Here is a 14,381-nt window from a genome sequence, read left to right on the forward strand (position 1 = left end):
ACAATATGCCATGTATTTGAATTTGTAGTAGCCATTTTGAGAAATAGAGTTTGATGCAGGAGACCTGCCTTAAATTCCAAGTCAGATTGGGCCTGAGGTGTGCTAGGGGACTACTTCAAAACAAAGAAACAAACTGAACAAAGAAAAGGCAAGTGCATGTCCCTTAGGTCAGATAACCATTTTGAACACTTTTAACTAGGAGAAGCAGTTAGTAGGTGAGATACTGAAAGACCCACAACGTGAGGACTACCCCACGTTCTGACTTAGGAGAGGCGACACCCCAAAATCACCCACAAGAAAGGTCTTGCTGCAAACTGCAAGAGGATTTTTATTTAAGAGCGCTCTCGGGCCCACGGTCATATACCACACAGGGGTAGAGGACCGTGGCGCCCCGAGTAGCTGGATAAGGGGGTATTTAAAGGAAGAAAACACAACTCAAGGAAGTGGGGATGGCTTTGTTGGAAAAAAAATACCAAAGATACCAGTTAAGAGTCACAGGGAAGTACAAAGTCACAAGTGTCACAAGGAATACCTGGTAATTGTTAACTCTCAAGACAGTTTCTAAGAGCCCCTAAGAATAGCACATTTGCATTGCAGGTTCCAGTAATGGTCAGGGTGACTTTCTTTGAATGAATACTCTTTGAACCCAGGAAGCGGGTGGATGGAGGAATGTTGCTATCTGTTTTATTATCACAAAGGCCACATTCCCAAGCCTGGGCCTAAAGGCCTAGAATTTTGTTTTTATGTTTTACTCTTTCATTACTATTTTAACTTGTGGATTCCTTGAAAGTTTCTCAGAAGCAATGGTTGTCCACCAGGGTTTTCCCCTGAGCTGCCTTTAGTGGGAAATGAGGCAGCTTTCCATTCTTTGCCTACACAGTATTTTCAACCTTCCTGGGTTTGCTCTACAGCTGCAGATGCTGTAGAGTTGCAGTCATTTACTTAGCAGGAACTGGCTTAGACTGGCTTTGCTTTTCAAAGTTACAAGCTTTAGGAGCTGGCTACTGAATTCTGTGTTGATCAGAGCAGGCTGCAAGGATAGGTTTTTATAAGTAAGGAATACCTGCACTTTGAGGAATTAATTGCCTGGCTCCTGGATGTGAAGCTGTGCAATGTGTCTTTAAGCAATCAGCATCCTTTCAAAGAGTAAGAAATGGAACCCGTCTTCTTCACCAAATAGGCATGGGCCTTAGACCACCTTTCACTTCAGTCACCCTTGACTGGATTCTGGGAAATGTTGCTATAGAAAACCTGAAAGTTTAATGTGCAGGTTGAAATACAGGATAGATGTCAAAGTGACCTTTAGCTATATAGAGTGTGGGGAAGAGAACATTAGAATCATACTCACATTTTAGTCCCAGCTTGTGCCCTCTGTCTTGTTTACATTAAAAGGAAAAGTCTGAACTGTGTTAGGCCCTTTACTAGGGGTCTTTCTCTTGACTTGTCTGTGACCAAATAGTCAGACTAAGACAAAGGACACTAAAAGGGCATTATTTTGATTTTGGCCATGATGGGCCTTCTGTACTCTAAGCACTGCTCTGGATCTCCTGCCAAGGCTATTTAATGCTATTGTTTCTTAAAGAGTTCTCAGCAGTGTGTTCTTGTAAGTACAGAATTTCATATTATAAGGCCAGAAGGACTTTTGAAGTCCATTTCACCCCATGTTTTCCCTCGTGCAAGGGAATAACTGAAGCACAAGAGAGGGTGATTCTGTGTCTCAGAAACATGGCCGCGCTCTCATGCTGAAATGACTGAAACGGATTTCACATTTTCAGTGTAGTTAAAATCTCTTAGAGCTGGCAGCAGATCATTGCTGGGCTTAAGGTTGTAGCTGAAACCTGAAAGAATCAAACCCCCAAATCTTAGTTTCCAGGAATTTTCAAGGTCAAGAGTAAGTGACAAACTAGGGGAGGAACCTGAAGGGCAAGGGCTAAAAGGATTGTTCTACTGAGGGGAGCACCCCCCCCCCCCCAGTTGGTAGGAACTTCACAATTGGGAAATCACTAACAGCAGTGTGAAGTATTCTAAGGTGGACAGCAGGAAGCCTGTCCTTTTTGTACCCTCTCCCTCAGCCCCTCTTCCCCCACCTGTGTAGGTTTTTGAGGTTGAATGTGCATTCTGTACTGCTGCTGCATGGTTGGTCTTCCCTGTGGCTGTGCTTAAGCAGCTGGCCAGGGAAGACTGGGAGCTGAGGCTCCAGCCTGTGGATTCTCTTTCCTCAGACTTTAGTCCGGACCAGGAAGTGGCCTTCTCTCCTGTGGATGTGTGTATATATATTCTTTGCTTTATACTTTGTTCATGTAGTTGAGTGCATTCTTCCAGGCATTCTGGATGGGCGCTTTAGCCTAGACATTTATTTCAGCATATTGTCATCTTGGGCTGTGTGTCCTCTCTTGTTTCTGAGTCCTCTCCATTCCCTTCCCAGCTTCCTGTCAGTCAAAGGGAATCACTCTTTCTGAACCAAAAGCTCTCAGAGTTGAGCTGAAACTCCCAGAAAATGCTCTTCTCTTCAGAATGCGCCGGATGATTGTGGGCCCGAAACTAAACAGCACTGAAGAAGTGGCCTAAAGGACCCGAATCCCCTCGCACAGGTGGGGAGGTAAGATCCTAGCAATGGTGCTGAGAGAGGGTCCGTGAGACCCAGTTCTTCTCCAGGGCAGAGGGAACTTTTACTTAGCTGGAATTGTATCTTGTGGTCCGAGGACGTGGAGGGATTCCGGATCCAGAGGTGCACCCCAGAACATAGGAGATAGCTCCGTGTCCCCCTTTCCCTCAGGAGCCTTCTCCTCACTCCTGCCACCTAGAACAAGGGGAGGAGGATCTCCACTGCTGACCTGCTGCAGCATGCGCCTGCCTATCTCTGCTCTCCATTCCCTCTGAGCACTCCAGACCCTAGGAGGAGTAAGAGGGAGGTCTTTCGAGGCTTATCTCGACTTTCATCCTCTCATTCCAGTGCTAGTTATAATCTGAGTCAGCAACACCAGAACATACCAAGGCTGGGTGCCCAGGAGTGTAGCGCGCAGCGGACCCAAGAGGTCTTGGCAGGGGCAGCTTGTGATCCAGGCTCCTTGGTTCAGGGTGCTGCGCAGAGGGGATCGTGAAAGATGGTGCTATGCGCAGGGCTCAGACTTTTGGGCAGAGCCCAGCAGCTGACCACAGCCCCTCGGGGCACTGCTGTGTCCCTGCCAGAATCAGAGAGGATGCCTGGGCCAGCAGCCAGCACCACCCTCAGGGCTTCACAGGAGGAACTGTCACTGGGGCCAGACCTCTCTACCACATTTGATAAAAGGCAGGTGCTGGGGAGGCAGACACAGGAGGATCCCCCTGAGTTGTTGGCCAAGCCAATCAAACATTCAGGTTTAAGGATCAACCTTGTCCAAAAATTAAAGAGCAAAGTGACTAAAGAAGAGGGCTGCAGGTCATGGTGGCACATGCCTTTAATCCCAGCACTTGGGAGACAGAGACAGGCAGATTTCTGACTTCAATGCCAGCCTAGTCTACACAGTGAGTTTCAGGACAGCCAGGGGTACACAGCAAAACTCTGTCTCAAAAAGAAAAGAAGAAGAAGAAGAAGAGGAAGAATAAGAGGAAGAAGAAGAAGAAGAGGAAGAAGAAAAGGAAGAGGAAGAGGAAGAGGAAGAAGAGGAAGAGGAAGAGGAAGAAGACAGCTGACCTTGACCCCATCAATGTGCGGGCACATGGGTGTGCACGAAATCACACACTCTTACACACACACAAATATCTTTCCATGAATGACTTCATAGTTATTAAATACTTGCAATGTGAATATTATCATTGGAACAAAGCCCACTGACTTTAGTTCCCATTAAAGATCCCCAGGGTCATGCCCCTGTTTGGCAGGTAGTGAACAGTGTAGAACAGTTTGGGCTGGGGAGGCAGCTCACTGGTAGACTGCTTTGCTAGCATGCATGAAGCTCTGAATTTAGTTCCCAGTACTGCATAGAAACAAGGTGCACTGGCACTCATCTGGAATTTTCATGCTCAGGACATAGAGGCAGGGGATCAGTGCTTCAAGGCTATCCTGTTTTACAAAGGGAGTCCCAGGCCAGCCTGGGCTACATCAAACTCTGTCTCAAAACCAAACTAACAAAAGGCCAGAGTTTAAGTAATTAACCTTATTTGAATTACTTTTTGTAAATATTTCATGATACTCTAAATTATTTGCACACTAAAATGGACATTGCATTACTTGAGACATTTGAAAAGTGTCTAGGCATTTTCTTAATTGAAAACATTGTGCAAGCTGGCAATGGGTATTTTAATTATACTGCTCAGAAGGCTGTGGCAAGAAGATAGTAAATTTGACTATAGCCTGGCCTATCTTGTAAGGCCCTATCTCAAAACAACAATAAGACATGTATGTAGTCAGACATATTGTCTTAGTTAGGGTTTCATTTCTATGAAGAGACACCATGACCAAGGCAACAGAGGGAGAACATGTAATTGGGGCTGGCTTACAGGTTCAGAGGTTCAGTCCATTATCATCAAGGCAGGAGCATGGCAGTGTCCAGGCAGGCATGGTATAGGAATAGTTGAGAATTCCACATCTTGTTCCAAAGTCAAGCAGGAGAAGACTAGAATCCAGCAGCTAGGAGGAGGGTATACAAGCCCACGCCCACAGTGTCACACTTCTTCCAATAAGGCCATGCCTTCTTCAACAAGGCCACACCTCCTAAGAGTGCCTCTCCCTGTGCCAAGCATATTCAAACCCACACATACTAACAATACAAGAGACTACAGGTTAAAGGATTCTAGCCATGAGAGAAAACATATCTTCCACTGACCTCTGGTTTCCTCTCAGAGGCAATCATAAGTGATGTTTTCTTGGGGAACTTCCAGAAAATCTCTATGCACTTACAAGTGTTATATATTATTTATGTACATAATACATGTAAGAATATATATATATATATTTGTATGTAGATATACACATACATATATAAACACACACATATATATGTATATATATACATATATATACATGTATACATATGTATGTATATATATATACATTTATACATTTTTTAAGACAACCAAATAACATGGTATATACCTGTAGTCCCAGCACTAGGGAAACTGATGCAGGAGGATTGCCTAAAGATCAAGGCTAACCTGGGTGACATAGTGAGACCCTCTCTCAAAAAATAGACATTTAGAAAATATCACTGTCTATTTTTATATTCATAGATATTTATACACACACACACACACACAAAATGTGTATATATTCTCTTTAAAAACTGCTAATAGGATTATTCCCTAATGGTCTTCTGTATATTTACTTCCTTCTTTTTAGTGATAGTAGGCCATTCAGATGAGCTGTGCCAAATTGCTTTCAGCAGTTCAAAGTTGGCAAAGTGTAGAAAGTTTCATTTGGTTGAACTAACTCGGTATGTGAGCTTTTGATTAATCAGTTTAGTGGAAGGAAATTGGTCGTTTTAGGACAGTACACTAGTCTCAACATTTGTGTGTGTGTGTGTGTGTGTGTGTGTATGGGGGGGTAGTGGATACTCCAACTTTTAATGTAACGAATAGGAGGTGTGTGTGTGTGTGTGTGTGTGTGTGTGTGTGTGTTTGTGTGTGTATGTGTGAGAGAGAGACAGAGACAGAGAAAGGGTGAGAGACAGAGACAGAAACAGAGAGAGAGAGACAGGCAGACAGACCGACAGACCGAGAGAAAGAGGTGTGCTGGCACTGCCCCTCTCAGTGCTAAGACTGTGCTTTGAAGGGCATGTAGGTTGACAGTTATCTTCTGTATCTTAGCGCCCTCCTCACCTCCATCTTTTTGATGTCTTTCATCCATTGTGTATGTCTTCCTAGTGTCTAGGTACATCTTGTTTTCCTCTTTACTCTTTCCCTGTTTTTCACTTGTATCTTCTCTCCTGTCAGCTGAGTAGAACTTCAGGTAGTTACATTTAGGTTGCCATGTGATAAGCAAGATAACTTTGTATCCAACTTAATTTCCCAAAGACAAAAAAACTCTGCAGGCTTGAAAGAGATGCTGGCTTGAAAAAGGCAACTGGGAGCTGTAAGGTTTCCATTCTTGGTTTGCCTCTTTACCCTTCTGTATGTTCCCTGTGAGGTGGAATCCCCTTTGGACTTGGTGCTGTAGAGCATTTCATATGCATTTCGTAGGTATCAATGGTCTGAAAGGACATTGCTATAAACTCTGAATGTGAAGAAGACTGTGTGCGCCTTTTGTTGGCCTGTGAGCGCAGTAATCTTTCATTATGCCTCAATGGCTGGAGATTGTTGCTCTACTTTCAAGGTGGCACGGCTAACAGTCGGTCATCCAGTGGTACACACGGATGAGAACTGTCTCCATGACTTTCAGCCATTGAATTATCTCAGCCTGCCGGGCAGCAGTGGTGCATGCCTTTAATCCCAGCACTTGAGAGGCAGAGGCAGGCAGATTTCTAAGTTTGAGGCCAGCCTGGTCTACAGAGTGAGCTCCAGGACAGCCAGGGCTATATAGAGAAACCCTGTCTTAGAAAAATCTAAAAACCAAAAAAACCAACAAAAAACCCAAACAAACAGACAAAAAACAAACAAGAATCCCAAAAACAACAATAAAAGAATTATCTCACCCAAGGTCAGACAGCTTTGTGTGTCAAAAATATCTCCTGATTAAGTAATGGATTTCTTATTTTGTTTGACATTTATGTATATTCATTGTGAATTCTGAATGGCTATAATTTGTTGTGTAAATTTGGCAAAAGTGTGCTAAACACAAAACACAGTCAGCTGATGAGTACCTCGCTTTTAATTTGTCATCAAAGTAGCTTTACAGTGAGGCAATTTGGACTTCTGATTTTCTTTGCTTTATGAGATATAGTTTAGGCAATTAAAACATTATTATCTGATATGGTGGTGCACGACTTTACTCCCACAACTTGGGAGGCAGAGGCAGGTGGATTTCTCTGAATTTGTAGCCATCCTGCTTTATGTTGTAAGTTCCCCAGCCATCCAGGGTTACACAGACAGACCTTGTCTCAAAAAAACAGAACAAAACAAAAAACCCAACACCCCCAAAACAAATAAACAGACAAACAAACAAACAAGAGCAACATTCTTCCACCATGGATTATTATTAATTTTTTAATCATTATTTCTCGGTGGAGGAGACAATAAGGCATTTGGTCACTGACTTTCAAATTGTAAATCATATTGTTTGTGAGGTCATGGGAGTTTCTACCTAGTGTTTAAAACAGAAGCAATAAACCACAAGGTATCATTAAGAATCTTCAGCCTCTGTTCTGTGTGGAAATATTGGAATCTAGGTCCAAATAAGATGAGAAGGGAGAAGTAAGACCAAAGGTTTCCAGACAAGTTGGAGGCAAAGAGGAACATCTGCATGCATCTGGGACAGAACTCTGCCACTTTCCTAAAGATCACAGTGCGAAAGATGAACCTTTTGGGCTATTAGGATTTCCTCAGAATTGCTCATCACTGAGAATGATGGGCCAAGAAGAAAGGTAGAAGAGGGGTGGAGTGATGTTTGTCAGAGGGTGCAAAATGTCTGTCAGACTGATTAGGTGAGGGCTGGACTATAGAATAAGTTGGTTTTGACATAAACTATGTACATGGCAAAGATAAATAAAAAGAAAGACTTGCATCTCAAAGATCCATTATTCTCCTCAAGTCTAAGTGTTTTGCTCACCTTTACCAGATCTCTGGAGACCTCTGTTCATCCAGGTCTCAAGGCTCATCCAAAATAGAGTCCTGAACCAGCTGTGGCCAAGTGAACCTGTGTTGTTGTCTGATCTCTGCCTCAGGCTTCAGATACACTGGAGGGGCATCCTTGGCCTTTAGGCACCAGCCATTCCAGGTCCTCTGCCAGTTAATGGAGACTTCCACAGAGGCCTGTCATCTCAACAATAGAAGCTTGGGTATTCCAAAAATTGGGATGTCACTCTACAGTCATGAAGAGTTGGTTATGTGAGACCATACAAGTTAACCAATGTCTGTATGACTGTTTTCCTAATTTAAAAGTTATAATGAGATCATCTGAGGAGTGGTTGCTAAGAATAAAATCACTGATTAACATGAATAATAGGACTGTACAGAGCATGGGCTTAATTTCTGGGTCCAGTGCAAATAGCTGGGAGAGTTCTAAACAAAACAAATCCAAAAAAACAGGAATACTAACAACAAAAATTTTTAAAAAACCTTCTGAGTGCTCGAATTACAGGCATGTACCAACTCTGGCTAACTTTTGTATTCATTTATATTAAACAAACAAACATTCCTATTCCAGTTCTAGCAGTTGCATCAGAGAGAGCTGTGTGACACTGCATGCTGCTTTCTTTCCCCAGATAGCTTAGGAGATCTTTCCATCTTCTATGATTTTCAATTTCTTTCTTCAAAGACTTGAAGTACTCTTTTTTTTCCTTTTTTTTATTAGTGACATTCCTCATTTACATTTTCAATGCTAATGCAAAAGTCCCCCATATAATCCCCCCACACACTCTCCTATCCACCCAGTCCCACTTCTTAGACCTGTCATTCCCCTGTACTGAGGCATATAAAGTTTGCAAGACCAAGGGGCCTCTCTTTCCACTGATGGCCAACTACTCCATCTTCTGATACATATGCAGATGGACACATGAGCTCTGGGGGCGGGGCGGGATTGAGGGAACTGGTTAGTTCATATTGTTGTTCCACCTATAGGGGTGCAGATCCCTTTAGATCCTTGGGTACTTTCTCTAGCTCCTCCATTGAGGGCCTTGTGATCCATCCAATAGCTGACTGAGCTTTCACTTCTGTGTTTGCCAATAGTCTCACAAGAGACAGCTATATCAGGGTCCTTTCAGCAAAATTTTGCTAGTGTATGCAATGGTGTCAGCATTTGGAGGTTGATTATGGGATGGATCCCAGGATATGGCAGTCTCTAGATGGTCCATGCTTTCATCTCAGCTCCAAATTGTATCTCTGTAACTCCTTCCATGGGTGTTTTATTTCCAATTCTAAGAAGGGGGAAATTGTCCACACTCTGGTCTTGTTTCTTTTTGAGTTTCCTCTGTTTTGCAAATTGTTTCTCATATCTTGGATATTCTAAGTTTCTGGGCTAATATCCACTTATCAATGAGTACATATCATGTGAATTCTTTTGTCATTGGGTTACCTCCCTCAGGATGATGTCCTCCAGGTCCATCCATTTGCATAGGAATTTCATAAATTCATTCTTGTTAATATCTGAGTAGTACTCCATTGTGTAAATGTACCACATTTTCTGTATCCATTCTTCTGTTGAGGGGTATCTGGGTTCTTTCCAGCTTCTGGTTATTATAAATAAGGCTGCTATGCACAGAGTTGAGCATGTGTCTTTCTTACTGGTTGAAACATCTTCTGGATATATGCCCAGGAGAGGTATTGTGGGATCCTCCAGTAGTACTATGTCCAATTTTCTGAGGAACCACCAGACTGATTTCCAGAGTGGTTGTACCAGCTTGCAATCCCACCAACAATGCAGGAGTGTTCCTCTTTCTCCACATCCTTGCCAGCATCTGCTGTCACCTGAATTTTTGATCTTAGCCATTCTGACTGGTGTGAAGTGGAATCTCAGGGTTGTTTTGATTTGCATTTCCCTGATGATTAAGGATGCTGAACATTTTTTCAGGTGCTTCTCTGACATTCCGTATTCCTCGGGTGAGAATTCTTTGTTTAGCTCTGAGCCCCACTTTTTAATGGGGTTATTGGATTTTCTGGAGTCCACCTCTTGTGTTCTTTATATACATTGGTTATTAGTCCCCTATCTGATTTAGGATAGGTAAAGATCATTTCCCAATCTTTTGGTGGCCTTTTTGTCTTATTGACAGTGTCGTTTACCTTGCAGTAGCCTTGCAATTTTATGAAGTCCCATTTGTGGATTCTACATCTTACAACACAAGCCATTGCTCTTCTATTCAGGAGCTTTTCCCCTGTGCCCATATCTTTGAGGATTTTTCCCACTGACTCCTCTATAAATTTCACTGTCTCTGGTTTTATGTGGAGTTCCTTGATCCCCTTAGATTTTGACCTTAGTATAAGGAGATAGGAATGGATCAATTTGCATTCTTCTACATGTTAACTGCCACCATATTTTGAAAATGCTGTCTTTTTTCCACTGGATGATTTTAGCTCCCTTGTCAAAGATCAAGTGACCATAGGTGTCTGGGTTCATTTCTGTGTCTTCAATTCTTTTTCCATTGGTCTACTTGTCTGTCGCTATACCAAGACCATGCAGTTTTTAATCACAATTGCTCTGTAGTACAGATTTAGGTCACGCTAACAACAACAATTTTTTAAAAAATTCTTCTGAGTGCTGGAATTACAGGCATGTACCAACTCTGGCTAACTTTTTTATGTATTTCCTCCAGAGATTCTTTTATCCTTGAGAACTGTTTTTACTATCCTAGGTTTTTTGTAATTCCAGATGAATTTGCAGATTGCCCTTTCTAATTCGTTGAAAATTGATTTGGAAGTTTGATGGGGATTGCATAGAATCTGAGGATTGCTTTTAGCAAGATAGATATTTTTACTATATTGACCCTGCTAATCCATGAGCATGGAAGATCTTTCCATCTTTTGAGATCTTCTTTAATTTCTATCTTCAGAGACTTGAAGTTCTTATCACACAGATCTTTCACGTCCTTAGTTAGAGTCACACCAAGGTACTTTATATTGTTTGTGACTCTTGTGAACAGTGTTTTTTGCCTAATTTCTTTCTCAGCCCATTTCAAAAGTCCAATTCAGAATCAGTGACAATCTCTTTCTCCCTGCAGATCAGGATGTTAGTAAGCTCTTAGCTGTTGCTCTAGCACCAGGCCTGCCTGTCTGTGGCCATATTTCCCACCATGATGACATGGACTCTCTGAAACACTAAGCAAGTCCTAAGTTAAAAGCTTTATTGTATAATATACCTTGTTGATAGAATTTCATCACAGCTATAGAACAGTGACTACCACACTCAGGAAAGAGTTTCTCAGCTTGCTGTTATAGACCATCATGAACTAAAGTCAGTGCAGGAGGCCATGGTGGAGCACTGCTTAGAGGCTTGGTCCTCACGACTTGTTCAGCCTGCTTTCATACACCAATTGGGACCACTTGCCAAGGCAGCCCACTTCTTGCAGTGCGCTGAGCTCTACCACATCAATCCTTAATCAAGAAAATGCCCCAAAGACTTGCCTATATGCCCAGATGAGACAATTGTTTCTAACACCTCATGAGGAAGCTAGCTCTATTTTTATGTTTCTTTTGAGGAATTGCCATGTTGTTTTGCCTGTGGCTCCACCAATTTATATTCTTGCCTGGAGTGTCCACAGCTCTCCTTTGTGGGGAAGTGGACCCTGTCACCAGAGGATCATGACAACCAGTCACATTGCATAGAGTTCTCCATTGAGATGGGATATCTAGCTAAGTTCCAAGTCTTTAACCAATGAGCTTTCATCCCTTTCTGTGAAAGATATTCAATCTCTGGTTGAATAACTTACAGAGTAAGACATGTGCATCTTCATCTGCCATGAATAAAACAGTTTATACAAGCAAGGATTGTCTTTTTCATCAAGGACCTGAGGGGTGTGGGGGACAGTGGGCTGTAGTGGGATGGGGGACAGCAGGGGGGAAAGGCTTTGACACACAGAGCTGTGGCTAAGTCTCCTGTAGTGGACCCCTCTTCTAGCCCCTCCATACTCCTGTCACTCACCTGGAGCTAAGCTGAATTCCCCACATGGGTTCATCTAGGGCTACTGGCTCCTGTCCCCAACTCCTTGAGGTCCCCAGCGGTGTCTGGGTACACAGGAGGATTGGAACCACCATTTTCATCTCCTAATGGTCCCCAGGAGCTTCTGGATGCACAATACTTTGAGAACCACAGCCTCCAATGGATTCCCCCTTCCCCCCCACAACCCTGCTGTTTTCAGCCAGAGAAACATAGGTTGGGCCCTCTATCTGAGACTGTGTTTCAGCCTTCCCTGAGCAATGTGGCTCAGCAACCCAGGGGCTAGGAACAAACACAGCCTAATATCCCTGAGTTTGCCTACCCCAAGTGGCACATTGGCGGCATTCCTAACCCCAGAAGTAAGGCAGAGATGCAGAATGATGCATTTACTGTATGCTGTCAGCAGTGCTTGATCTCTCTGCTCTGTTTTTGATATCTGTGCTCACAGGGATGGGGTATGAGGCAGCATGGCACTGTGGTTGATATGTGCTTCCTTGGTGCTTAGGTATATTAAACCCTTATCATATAAATTAACATTTAGAGTCCTACTTGCTATCATGTGCCAACATACATGCTAATAGATTTAATAGTTGTATATGTTAAATGAATTTTTTTACATTGGAATTTGTTACTTAGAGCTTCTATTGCTGCAATATCATAACCAAAGTAACTTGGGAAGCTAAGTTTATTTGACTTATACTTCCACATCACAGCTCATCATGGAAGGAAGTCAGGACAGGAACTCAAAGAGTATAGAAATCTGGAGACAGGAGCTGTTGCAGAGGCCATGGAGAAATGCTGTTTACTGTCTTGCTGCTTATGGCTTGCTCAGACTGATTTCTTATAGAACCTAGAACTATCAGGTAAGTGATGGCCCAACCCACAATGTGCTGGGCCCTCCTCCATCAATCTCATTAAGAAAATGTCCTATAGGTATACCAACAGCTTGATCTTGTGAGGCATTTTTTCCATTGAGGTTCCTTCCTCTCAGATAACTTCAGCTGGTGCCAAGTTGACATAAAGCTAGCCAGCACAGAATGGTTGTGGACAAAAAGTGACTTTTCCAATGAAAGCAGTGATTCAGTGAGCTCATGTCCCTGGAATTCCCTGACATCAGCAAGTTGCCATCATCAGAACCTGCTTAGCAAATGCTCTCAACAGAACATTCTTTGAATCAGTGGCCAAAGTGGTGTTCCCCTAACAGCCAGAAGATCAGGGCCACCAATATGATGCTAGTAGAAGTCACTCTCTAACCCACTTGCAAATATCTGCAGCTTCATAGCTCTCCATGCAGCAACATTTCATTTGAAACCTTCAAAACCACTACAAGAACAAACCTGAGAGCTGAGATTGACCTGAATTAATCTTGTGTTGAACAAATAGAGTGGAGTGCTTCCTCCATCTCTGGTCCACGAAGAGATCAGCAAGCATCCTTAAAGTGAACACGCAATGCAAAATCAAACCCCAGGAAAGAAACCAGTAGAAACAATTTGTCCTTAGTCAGGAACTCTTTTTTGACTGACTGGAGGACTCTTCTGGATGTCGGCTGGTCCATTTCTTCAGCTGTGAACATGTGATGTTTAATGGCGGTAGATGATATATGAGAGGCTTCATTCAATGTTTCAAAAGATTTTTAATCTCACAGATGAGAACATAGGCAAACCCAAGGATGAGGTGATATATCTTATAAATTGATTCTTACAACTACTGCATAATAATGCCACTCTGTTGGGTTGGTCATTTATCTTGGTGCATTGGTTGTGGCTGTGTATGGTGCAGTGGTACCTTTTTCAAATATAAGAGCTGAGAGACTTCTTCAGTACAATCTACAGCTACAAAAACCTCCAGCAAAGTGGTTGGAGGCTCACAGGTGGAGCATTTTCCTGCCGAACATATACAAGTCCCCAGCCTCTAGCCTCACCCACACAAGCCAACAACAAATGAACCATACAACTACACAGCATTGGGCTGTAGAGGGAGACACTAAAATTAAATAGTTTACTGTCACAGAAACGGTAGTTAAGCACCTCAGGTAACTATCACTGTCATGAGATCCAAAGCACACAAAGATAATAATCAAAATATGTTTCTGAATGCAGTTTAATGTTTGTTATCATATTAACCGACAAGAAATATACAAATTTGGTAGGTACCAGGGAACTCAATACATGTTCATCTCTTTCCTTCTCTCTAACAAAAGAATTAGGACCAAAAAAATAATAATAATAAAATAAAAAAGAGAGAGAAAAGACATCGCCTTTTTTGTTGTTGTTGTTCCTCTGGGTCAGGCAAACTTGAAACTCACTATAAGCTGAGGATGAAGTTCTGCTTCCCACATGTCTACTTGTAGAGTTCTGAGATTACAGACACGAGTCACCATACCTCCCTTACACAGTGCTAGGGATTGAAACAATGGCTTTGTATATACTAGCTAGGTAAACACTCCACCAACGGTGCTACATCCCAACCTGTAAAATGCCACATTTTACATAAAAGAAAAGAAAAGACAAGAAAAGAATAGACGAAAAAAAGAAAAGGCATGTACATTTCTAAATAGTAGGCAACAACTTTATTACTAATCTGAGGCAAGAGTTAGTTTCTTGTTTTATTACCAGAATTGTTACTCCTATAGGTATACCTATAGGACATAACAATTTTATGA

Source organism: Mus caroli, unplaced genomic scaffold, assembly GCF_978045245.1.
Source record: "Mus caroli unplaced genomic scaffold, Mus_caroli_1 scaffold_12, whole genome shotgun sequence".
Lineage (NCBI taxonomy): Eukaryota > Metazoa > Chordata > Mammalia > Rodentia > Muridae > Mus > Mus caroli.